Source organism: Miscanthus floridulus, chromosome 8, assembly GCF_019320115.1.
Source record: "Miscanthus floridulus cultivar M001 chromosome 8, ASM1932011v1, whole genome shotgun sequence".
Taxonomy (NCBI): Eukaryota; Viridiplantae; Streptophyta; class Magnoliopsida; order Poales; family Poaceae; genus Miscanthus; species Miscanthus floridulus.
The window spans coordinates 49,174,040-49,185,323 of record NC_089587.1 but is presented as its reverse complement, the minus strand read 5'-3'; positions in this window follow the sequence as shown (position 1 = coordinate 49,185,323).

Below are 11,284 nucleotides of genomic sequence, written 5' to 3'. Positions count from 1 at the left end.
ATAGGGGTTAGACGTGACCGAGACCGTGGGTCCTAGCATCAGCGCAGCCTGGGCAGCCGAGGTAGTTAGTTTAGTTAATTTTTCACGCGAGTTCGGAGTCACGGTCTCAAGCCATAGCCAGATGTCATAGATCCTATCGACATGAGTTTGGGGTCATGGTACCTTGATTTTTTGGAGTGCAGACGAAGCGTAGTTGGTTAGTTAGTTAAAGATCAGATGAGGCGGTGCTCATGGATCCTGGCGTTGGTGCATGTCGTGGGACCGGGCGAGTCGTAGTCATGGATCTAGCAAGTTCAAGGTCGCTTCCTTGTCATTTGTCTTGAGCCCCCGAGCCCTGTCGAGCCTTCATGGGGGTTGATGTGAGTTGTGTGCATTACCCCATCCGGTTCCTCACAAATCGGAGGGGCTGAGTTTCGTCGCTTGTCCCGATCGCTCAGGCTCGAAGACTAGCTCGGTGAGTTCACTAACGGGTGTGATCAAGCAGAATCCAGGTCCGTCGTTCATGATAGGGTTGGCATAGCCCTCTTGTGACATTCCACTACTCCTTTACCTACAATCCGACAGATGCCAAGGTCATTCCGGAGACCAACCTGGGTGGCCTAATGGCCTCCCCTCGATGGAGATTCTGTGGCCCTGGCGAGAGGTTTAGGATCAAACAAGAAGGTTGAGAGGACCTGGTCTGTCGAACCAGGCTAGGGCCGCACGGTGCTCATCTATGGTTTTCTCCCCTGGCTCTGTTGTTTGCTCATGTCGAATGAGGCAACTATCACTTCGTGACGCAACATGGAGCGTTCTGGTGCATTTCGCTGCACGTGCGATGCTTAGTTCCTGAGCCCCCGGGCGGTTCGGGGCCCGAATCGTCCGGGAGGCATGGGCGTATGGAATGAGATGCGTGCATGGATGTGTGAAATGATTTATAAGGAAATAGAGGGGTTTGGTACTACTCACCTTGATGGCTAAAGTGATGGGGTTTAGAGAGCTTCAGTCAGAAATGTCCGACCAGGACCTGTGCTTGTCAATCGCGGGTGAGTCCTTGTGTGAACATTTTTTGTATTAATGAACACATGCTCACCTTGATGGCCTGAGTGATGGGTTTTGGAAAGCTTCGGTCAAAAATGTTTGACCGAAACCTTGACGACCTAAGTGACGCGGTTCAGAGAGCTTCAGTCGGAAGTGTCCGACTAGGACCCATGCTTGTCGTTCGTGATGGAGTCGGCATGGCCTACATGGGGTGCCCCTTCGCTTCTTTACCTATCATTTGGTGTCTATCCTTACCTGTCATTTGGGTTCTTCTAGGTCTGGCCTAGGGAAGCGGGGAGCCACCCGCGTGCGGTGGCGCTTTGGTTCCTATGCCTGTCATGTGGTAGTGGTTGATCATGCGGTAGTGGTGGGCCATGGCCAGGCTATGTCCATTCTGATTAGGAGCCATTCCATCGGGCAGAGCATGTCTCATTGGTCAGGGCATGTCTTATCTACATTAAATGGAAAAGAGAGATTCTCACTCCATTGTTCCGGCTTCCCCGATCGGCGCATCCTTCCCTAACCACTGTTCCCTTTTCCTTAAGTTGGAGAGGGGAGATTGTTTTCATTCCATTCTTTTGCCTGTTCTTCATCTGCCGCCGCCTTCTCTCTTCCTTTTTACCATGAGCGTTCTAGAGAGCCGTGGAGGTTTCTAGGGAAGGAAGGGGAGAGAGTGAGGGAGAAGAGACGAACTCACCGAAATGTCGGACTAGAGGTCATCCACCATGAGGGTGTTGGTGCTGGAGGATTTTGTCACAAAGGGGTTTCTGCCACCACAGAAGGTGGCACACTAGAGGGTCCCTAGGAGGGAGGAGTTCTCGCAACCTTGTCCCAACGAGGTGGTTTCTTTCCTTACCTTTCATGAGCGCGGATTAGGATACCCCATGCACTGGTTCCTACGTGGGCTCCTCAATGAGTGGGGTCTGGAGCTACAGCACCTTAATCCAATGGGGGTGCTGCATATTGCTGACTTTGTCACCGTCTACAAGGCTTTCCTCGGGATGGAGCCGCACGTGGATTTCTTTCGACGGCTGTTCTCCGGGAGGACCCTAACGGCAGGGAGTTTGGCTGAGACCACGCCGGTGGGAGGTTTCGCCCTACATAGGAAGCCGAGTGTGGGAGATTCGTATCCTACATACACCCCATGTGACTCCAACCGGGGATGGCATTTGGAGTGGTTTTACATCTGGAATCCAACGGAGGTGCTGAAAGCTCTAGTTTGGTTTTGGTGAATTGATGAACCCTAAGTGCTAACCTAGTTTATCAAGTGATCATGAGATAGGTAGCACATTCCAAGTGGTGAAGCAAATGAAGATCATAAGATGATGATGATACCATGATGATGATCAAGTGCTTGGACATGGAAAGAAGAAAGAGAAAAACAAAAAGCTCAAGGCAAAGGTATAAACCATAGGAGCTATTTTGTTTTGGTGATCAAGACACTTAGAGAGTGTGATCACATTTAGGTTTGATAGCCATACTATTAAGAGGGGTGAAACTCGTATTAGAATGCGGTTATCAAAGTGCCACTAGATGCTCTAACTCATTGCATATGCATTTAGGATCTAGTGGAGTGCTAACACCCTTAAAAATGATTGTGAAAATATGCTAACACATGTGCACAAGGTGATACTCTTGGTGGTTGGCACATTTGAGCAAGGGTGAAGAAGATAGAGTCGAAGAGGAGTTAGTCATGCTGGTTACAGAGTGACCGAACACGTCTGGTATTTTGGCGACAAACTCAGCGACCGGACGTGTCCGGTCGCCACACCGGACGCGTCCGGTGTGAATCAGAAAAGTCATTATACGACAGAGCAGCCGATCGGACACTGGTAGCATCCGGTCTGGTATCACCGGACACGTCTGGTCGGGCAAGGATGCTTACTGTACTCCACCGGACGCTGAGGCTCAGCGTCCGATCATTCGTAGTTCTACGTCCGGTGTGAGCATCCGGTCGCATGAAAGAAAGGGTAGCAACGGCTCTATTATTTTGAACTGGACATGTGGCAGTCTAGGAGCTATCGAACATGTCCGGTATGACGACCAGACATGTCTGGTATTCGTGTCCGGTGCGTCCGGTGCTGCGTCTGGTCAGTTGGACTCAGCGTCCGGTCAGCCCGCATTATGCCCAGTGAAGGGGTATAACGACTCTATTTCATGGGGGCTTCTATTTAAGCCCCATGGTCGACTATAGCTCAGAACTTTTGGCCATTTTCATTGACATAGCAACCTTGTGAGCTTAGCCAAAGCCCTCCCACTCATCTCCGTCATTGATTCATCATCTTTGTGAGATTGGGAGAGAATCCAAGTGCATTGCTTGAGTGTTTGCATCTAGAGGCACTTGGTGTTCGTGTTTCGCTGTGGATTTCATTTGTTACTCTTGGTGGTTGCCGCCACCTAGACGGCTTGGAGCAGCGAGGATCATTGAGCGGAGGTTGGTGATTGTCTCTGGCTCTGATCGTGGTGATTGTGTGGGGTTCTTGACCTTTCCCCGGTGGAGCGCCAAAAGGTACTCTAGTGGAGTGCTCGTGGCTTGTGTGATCCTCATCTTATGTTGGTTGTGCAGCACTCTATTGAGGGTTTGGCGTGTGAAGCCAATTAGCGCGTGAACCTCCAAGTGAGTGAATCGCCACAACGAGGACTAGCTTGTCGGCAAGCAAGTGAACCTCGGTAAAAAAATCATTGTGTTCATCATTGATTCTAAGGTGATTGGTCTTCATTGTTATTCATCCTTGTGATTGATTGGTTTCTTCATCTACACGATGGTATAACCTTCTTGATCACTCTCTTTACATTACCGCAAACTAGTTGTCAAGCTCTTTAGTGTAGCTACTTGTGAGAGCTTGCATGCTTGGTTAGTGTGGCTCTTTAGTTAGTCTTTGAGAGAACACTAACATAGAGTAGTGTCATAGCTATTGTGTGAATAGACACTATCTAAACTAGAATTGTGATAGGTGGCTTGCCTTTTGAGTAGGCTAGCGCAACACTTGCTTCGCCTCATAATTGTCTAACCATTTTGTTAAGTGTTGTTGTAGAAATTTTTATTAGGCTATTCACCCCCCCCTCTAGCCATTAGGACCTTTCAAGTGGTATTAGAGCCGAGGTCACCATTATTTGAGGCTTAACAACCTTCGGTGTTAAAATGGCTCAAATCAACAACACCAAGAGGTCACCCCAATTTGATGGCTCCAACTATCCCTATTGGAAGGCCAAGATGACAACTTACATCAAGTCAATCAATAGGATGGTTTGGAAGGTGGTAGAAACAAAAATTGAGATTGAAGATCCAGAGAATCCCACTGCAGCCAAAAGAAGTACTTCTCTAAAACAATGACATTACTCTAAGTGCTATTCATGATGCAATTGATGAAAGAACATTTGAGCAAGTCAAAAATATTGAGATGGCTCTTGAGGCATGGAAGAAGTTGGAAGAATCATTTGAGGGCACTCAAGCCATGAAGGGTGCAAAGGCTTACATTCTCAAAGAAAAGTTTGTAAGCTTCAAGATGAAGGAGGATGAGAGTGTGCCAGAGATGTTTCATAGGCTTCAAGTGCTTGTCAATGATCTCAAAGCACTTGGAGAAGAGGTGAAGGACAAGGACTTCTCCCATAAGTTCTTGAGATGCTTACCTTCAAGATTTGGTACATTGGTCACTATTCTAGTGAGGAGTGGTTTGGACACTATGACACCAAACCAAGTGTTGGGAGATATAATGACCGATGATACATATAGAGATGATGATGAGAAGGAAGAAAAGAAGGAGAAGAAAGATGAGAAGAAGGATGAGCAGAAGAAGAGTGTGGCATTCAAAGCCATATCATCCAAGGGCAAAGCAAAGCAAGAAACATCAAGTGAAGAAGATGAATCATGGGATGATGATGATGATGAGAAGATGGCTCTATTTGTCAAGAGATTTGGCAAGTTCATGGTGAAGAAGGGCTACCGTGCTAGAAGGAAGAAGTCTTCACCCAAGAACAAAGAAGAGTCAAGAAGGTGCTTCAAGTGTGGAAGCAAAGATCATTTTGTTGCTCAATGCCCATACAATAGTGACAATGATGATGACAACAAGAAGAACAAGAAGAAGGACAAGAAGGAAAAGAAAGAGAAGAAGGACAAGATGGCCTTCAAGAATAAGAAGGGTGGTTCATATGTAGTCACTTGGGATAGTGATGCTTCCTCAAGTGATGATGATGATGATAGTGATGATCACAAGACCACCAAGAAGAAGGTTCTTGCAAGCATTGCCATCAATGAGAAGCCTTCTCTCTTCAAATCTTCATCATGCTTCATGGCTAAGGCCACTAAGGTACAATCTTGTGATAATGAAAGTGATGAAGAACATGTTGATGATAATGAACATGAAAATGAAAATGATAGTGATAGTGATGATGATGAACCTACTAAGGACGAATTATTTGACATGCTAGAAGATGCTAAAGAACACTTTGACATTAAGAGAAGGGAATGCAAGAGCTTGAATAAGGAGGTAAAAGCCCTTAAGCAAGCCCTTGATGAGCTCAAAGCAACTCATGAGAAGCTAGAGGAAGCCCATGCTAAGCTTGGCAAAGCTCACAAAAAGCTTGAAAAAGCTCATTCTTCTTTGCTTAATGAACACGATAAAAAGAAGCATGTTGAAACTTGTGATGTAGGTGTAACTTGTGATTTAATTGATACATCACTATCTATGCCTATCATTGTTGCTACTACTAACCCTTCTTGTAGCACTTCCACTTCTACCTCATCTAGTAGTGATGGTCTCACTTGTGATGTCTCACTAGTGGTTGAGAATGAGAACCTCAAGAAGGAGGTCACTAAGCTCACTCACACCTTAGCTAAGGCTTATGGTGGTGAGGACCGCTTGCTTATGTGCTTGGGTAGCCAAAGAGCTTCTCTCTATAAAGAGGGATTGGGCTATACCCCCAAGAAAGGCAAAGCGGCCTTTGCTCCTCACAAGACTAGTTTTGTGAAGAACAATGGTTGGTTTTGCACTAGTTGCAAGCAAGTGGGTCACAAAGAGCAAGAATGCAAAAACAAGAGCAAAAATGCTAATGTATCCTCCATTAAGCTTGATTCATGCTATATGCTTACTAAGGGTATAAATGGTGTGAAGGCTAAATTCATTGGTAAACCATGGATGGGCTCAAAGAAGAAAGCCATTTGGGTACCAAAGAGCTTAGTGACTAACCTTCAAGGACCCAAGCAAGTTTGGGTACCTAAAAAGAATTGATCTTCTTTTGTAGGTTAATTACAAAGCCAGAGGAAGGCATTGGGTTCTTGATAGTGGGTGCACTCAACACATGACCGGTGATGCAAGAATGTTCAACTCAATCAACACCAATGGCAATGATGTTTATAATAGTATCACATTTGGTGACAATGGCAATGGCAAGGTAAAAGGGCTTGGTAAGATTGCAATATCCAATGACATGAGCATATCCAATGTGTTGCTAGTAGAGAGCTTGAACTTCAATTTGCTATCCGTGGCACAATTGTGTGATCTTGGATTCAAATGCATATTTGGGATAGATGATGTAGAGATCATAAGTGTAGATGGCTCTAACTTGATCTTCAAAGACTTTAGATATGAGAATCTATACTTGGTTGATTTCAATGCTAGTGAAGCTAGATTATCTACATGCTTGTTCACTAAGTCTAGCATGGGTTGGTTATGGCATAGAAGGCTTGGTCATGTTGGAATGAAACAATTGAATAGATTGGTTAAGCATGACTTGGTTAGAGGCTTGAAAGATGTTGTGTTTGAAAAGGATAAGCTTTGTAGCTCTTGTCAAGCCGGCAAACAAGTTGGAAACACCCATCCTAAGAAAAGCATGATGAGCACTAGTAAAGCATTTGAGTTATTGCACATGGATTTGTTTGGGCCAACACAATACACTAGTATTGGTGGAAACAAATATGGTTTGTAATAGTGGATGACTACACTAGATACACATGGGTATTCTTTCTAGTGGACAAAAATAATGTATTTGCAATATTCAAATCATTTATCAAGGGCATTCACAATGAGTTTGAAACAACCATTAAGAGAGTTAGAAGTGACAATGGTAGTGAGTTCAAGAATACTAGAACTAATGAGTTGTGTGATGAATTTGGAATTAGACATCAATTCTCGGCCAAGTACACTCCTCAATCAAATGGCCTTGTTGAGAGGAAGAATAGAACACTCATTGATATGGCAAGGTCTATGCTTAGTGAGTACAATGTGAGTCAATCTTTTTGGGCTGAAGCTATCAACACGGCTTGCTATTATAGCAACCGCCTCTATTGTCACCGATTGAAAGAAAAGACACCATATGAGCTCTTGAATGGTAGAAAGCCCAACATTGCATATTTTCGGGTCTTTGGTTGCAAATGCTATATCTTGAAGAAAGGCACTAGATTGGGCAAGTTTGACAAGAAATGTGATGAAGGATTCCTACTTGGTTACTCCACTACAAGCAAAGCATATAGAGTTTGGAATTTGGATAGTGGTACTCTTGAAGAAGTTCATGATGTTGAATTTGATGAAACCAAGGGTTTACAAGTAGAGAATGAGAACTTGGAAGATGTTAAAGGCATTCAACTTTCAAATGCCATGAAGAACATGGATATTGGTGAATTGAGGCCTAGGCAAGTGAATGATGATGAAGATGATCAAGTGCAAGTGCTCTCTAACTCAAATGTGCAAGATGATACGAATCAAGTTAGTGCAAGTGGCTCTCATGATAATGAACAAGATCAAGTGGCTAGTACATCATCTCAGCCAAATGATCAAGCAAGTGCAAGCAATCAAGTTCCAATCCTCCAACCAACCAATGTTGCAAGAGATCATCCTTTGGACACTATCATTGGTGATATTTCAAGAGGTGTACAAACAAGATTAAGATTGGCATCATTTTGTGAACACTTCTCATTTGTGTCATCCATTGAACCAAAGAAGATATATGAAGTATTGAAGGATGTTGATTGGGTGAATGCTATGCATGAAGAATTGAATAACTTCACAAGAAATCAAGTATGGAAATTAGTAGAGAGACCAAAGGGACACAATGTGATTGGAACCAAATGGGTCTTTAGAAACAAGCAAGATCAAGATGGGATAGTAGTAAGGAACAAATCAACATTAGTAGCACAAGGATATACACAAGTTGAAGGTCTTGACTTTGGAGAAACATATGCCCCGGTTGCTAGATTGGAAGCAATTAGAATCTTGCTAGCCTATGCTTGTGCCCACAACATCAAGCTCTATCAAATGGATGTTAAGAGTGCATTTCTCAATGGCTACATCAATGGGGAAGTATATGTTGAGCAACCTCCTAGTTTTGAAGATGACAAGAAGCCCAACCATGTGTACAAGTTGAAGAAGGCATTGTATGGCTTGAAGCAAGCACCTAGAGCATGGTATGAGAGATTGAGGGATTTCCTACTCTCTAAAGGGTTCACCATGGGCAAGGTTGACACCACTCTTTTCATCAAGAAGATTGGAAAAGATCTATTTGTGTTGCAAATATATATTGATGATATCATATTTGGATCAACCAATCAAGAATTTTGTGATGAGTTTGGAAAGATGATGGCTAATGAGTTTGAAATGTCCATGATTGGAGAGTTAAGCTACTTCCTTGGTCTTCAAATCAAGCAATTAAAGAATGGTACATTTGTGAGTCAAGGCAAGTACATCAAGGACATGATCAAGAAGTTTGGCATGAGTGATAGCAAAGTCATTAGCACACCAATAGGAACCAATGGCAACTTGGATAGTGATGCAAGTGGAAATATGGTGGATCAAAAATTGTATCGGTCTATGATTGGAAGCCTACTCTATGTGATCGCATCAAGGCCGGATGTCATGTTTAGTGTATGCATGTGTGCAAGATTTCAAGCCTCACTAATAGAAAGTCATTTGAAGGCTACAAAGAGGATATTGAGGTACTTGAAGCATACACCAAATGTTGGTTTGTGGTATCCCAAAGGAGCAAAGTTTGAGCTAGTTGGTTACTCCAACTCGGATTATGCGGGATGCAAGTTTGAAAGGAAGAGCACCTCGGGCACATGTCAATTGTTGGGAAGATCACTTGTTTCATGGTCATCAAAGAAGCAAAATAGTGTTACATTATCAACCGCCGAAGCCGAATACATATCCATCGGTAGTTGTTGTGCACAAATACTTTGGATGAAGGCCACTTTGAGTGACTTTGGAATCAAGTTCAAGAAAGTGCCATTGCTATGTGAAAATGAGAGTGCAATCAAGTTGACCAACAATCTGGTTCAACATGCAAGAACAAAGCACATTGATGTCCGCCACCATTTCATAAGAGATCACCAACAAAAAGGGGACATTTGCATTGAGAGTGTAGGCACTGAAGATCAACTTGCCGATATATTCACCAAGCCATTGGATGAGAAAAGGTTTTGTAAGCTAAGGAATGAGTTGAACATATTGGATTTCTCAAATATGTGTTGATGCACCCCCACTCATATGACATGGCTCTCCTTCGAGCAATCCAAGATAAAAGTTGATTGGCATGACATACATCTTTGCTAAGGACATGATTAGTGCATCTAGTCACATTTTCAATTTTATTAGGACCTTTCAAGTGGTTCTATTTTATTAGGCTCATTCATGAAAATCAAATGATTTTGATGTCTATATGGTATCACTATTGTTTCTATGCTTGACTTGATCTAGTGATGGCATATGACATGTTTATGGGCTTGTAAACCTAGTGTTTAATCTAGAAAATGAACTCTAAGTATTTAACTCAATATGGTACAAGATAACCCTTATTTGGAGGTGTGAAGAAGCTTGTCCTTGGATTGAACCGAGTTAAATATCTTTGATAAATGATCTAGACTAGACCAAATTTGGGAAAATGATCCTCACCCCATTGATCGACATTGATAATCTCGACCCTACAAGTAATACTATCTATATTTAGAACCTTTGTGGTCATTGATGACAAAGGGGGAGAGAAACAAAGATAGTAGTAAAGATAGTGAAAAAGGGGGAGAAATATCATAAAGGGAGATATCTTGATATATGATATAGGGGGAGAGATATGACAAAGGAAAGGGATCAACTAAAATTTTGAGCACACAAGTAGGGGGAGCAAGCTCATGAACTTGTATGGTGCATTTGAATGTGCATTTCATATGTTTGCTTGCATGGCACAAGTTTTAAATTTAAACATCCATGCTTGTGTGATGTATGTTAGTTGTAAGATTGAATGATGAAATGAAATCACTAGATAACTTTCTTTTCCAAGTATTGTTTCCAAGTGGTATTGAGCTAACCATGGTGCTAAGGATGATATATTGGTGCACTCCGATTGGTATCACGCTTCAAAGGTCCATCTTTTATATCTTAGCATCATTTGGTAGACATTGACTCCTATATTTCCTATCTAAGCATATGTGCAAGCTACAATCCAAACTCTTAGCACATATGTAGGGGGAGCAATTGCTACCATTTGGGGTTCATGAAACTTGTCCATATCCTTTTACACATGGTAAATATGCTTGGGCAAGCAACATGGATTCAATTGAATTTTAATTCATATCTTTGTATAAGGGTTGTCATCAATTACCAAAAAGGGGGAGATTGAAAGCTCTAGTTTGGTTTTGGTGAATTGATGAAACCCTAAGTGCTAACCTAGTTTATCAAGTGATCATGAGATAGGAAGCACATTCCAAGTGGTGAAGCAAATGAAGATCATAACATGATGATGATACCATGATGATGATCAAGTGCTTGGACTTGGAAAGAAGAAAGAGAAAAACAAAAAGCTCAAGGCAAAGGTATAAACCATAGGAGCTATTTTGTTTTGGTGATCAAGACACTTAGAGAGTGTGATCACATTTAGGTTTGATAGCCATAATATTAAGAGGGGTGAAACTCGTATCAGAATGCGGTTATCAAAGTGCCACTAGATGCTCTAACTCATTGCATATGCATTAAGGATCTAGTGGAGTGCTAACACCCTTGAAAATGATTGTGAAAATGTGCTAACACATGTGCACAAGGTGATACTCTTGGTGGTTGGCACATTTGAGCAAGGGTGAAGAAGATAGAGCCGAAGAGGACTTAGTCGCGCTGGTTACAGAGTGACCGGACACGTCCAGTATTTTGGCGACAGATTCAGCGACCAGATGAATCAGAAAAGTCAGTATACGGCAGAGCAGCCGATCGGATGCTGGCAGTGTCTAGTCTAGTATCACTAGACGCGTCCAATCGGGCAAGGATGCTTACTGTACTCCACCGGACGC